Source organism: Octopus bimaculoides, chromosome 3, assembly GCF_001194135.2.
Source record: "Octopus bimaculoides isolate UCB-OBI-ISO-001 chromosome 3, ASM119413v2, whole genome shotgun sequence".
NCBI classification, from domain to species: Eukaryota; Metazoa; Mollusca; class Cephalopoda; order Octopoda; family Octopodidae; genus Octopus; species Octopus bimaculoides.
In genome coordinates, this window is record NC_068983.1 from 88434819 (window position 1) to 88435826 (window position 1008).

The 1008-nt window shown below is 36.9% G+C and overlaps 1 protein-coding gene across 10 annotated transcripts in view; it reads right to left on the reverse strand.

Annotated features, from left to right (window-relative positions):
- LOC106879385 (uncharacterized) overlaps positions 1 to 1008 on the reverse strand; it is a 175326-nt gene that overhangs the window by 96067 nt on the left and 78251 nt on the right. The window lies entirely within an intron of this gene.

Sequence of the window (1008 nt, forward strand, 5' to 3'; positions counted from 1 at the left end):
AGACACATGTACCCTTGACGTAGTTCTCAGGGATATTCAGCATGACACAGTGTGACAAGGCTGACCCTTTGAATTACAGGCACAACAGAAACAGGAAGTAAGAGTGAGAGAAAGTTGTGGTGAAAGAATACAGCAGGGTTCGCCACCATCCCCTGCTGGAGCCTCGTGGAGCTTTAGGTGTTTTTGCTCAATAAACACTCACAACACCTGGTCTGGGAATTGAAACCACGATCCTATGACTGCGAGTCCACTGCCCTAACCACTGGGCCATTGCGCCTACACACACACACATATATATACGTATTATATACAGCATATACATGTTATACATGTGTATTATCTATGTGTATATAAAAATACATATTTTTACACATCTATATGTATGTAGGGACATATACATGTATATGTGTATGTATGTATGCATCTATATATGTTTATGCATGTATAAGTATATAGGTGCATGCATAAACATTTATACTTTATTTACATTTATTTACCATCAAGCCCATGTCAGCATGGAAAACATACGTTAAATGATAATGATGATGATGATGTACTTGCACATATATATGAATTCATATTCTTGTTTTAGATGTATAATATGTATGCATAAATATATACATTGTGTGTATATATATGTATAGATGTTGGCATGTGTATATATTTATGTATATATACTTACATAAATATATGTATATGTCTCTAATACATCAAAGTGTCATATCAGATATATTTGATGGCCGTTTATTGAGTTCTGTACAGTGTTTGACATGTGAATGAGTAAGTTGATAATTTTAAAAAAATGAAAACATTCTTTTTTTTTTTTTTATATGGGTGCAAGTGTGGCTGTGTGGTAAGAAGCTTTCTTCCCAACCTCATTGGTGGTAGTTATGCCACCGGTGGGGGAGGAGCCACTGTCGATGGGAATTGTGCCACCGACAGCGGAAGTGGCTACCTCGTCCCTGGAGGAAGAGGAATTATTGGTCTTCTACAGAGGCGGAGAGGTTG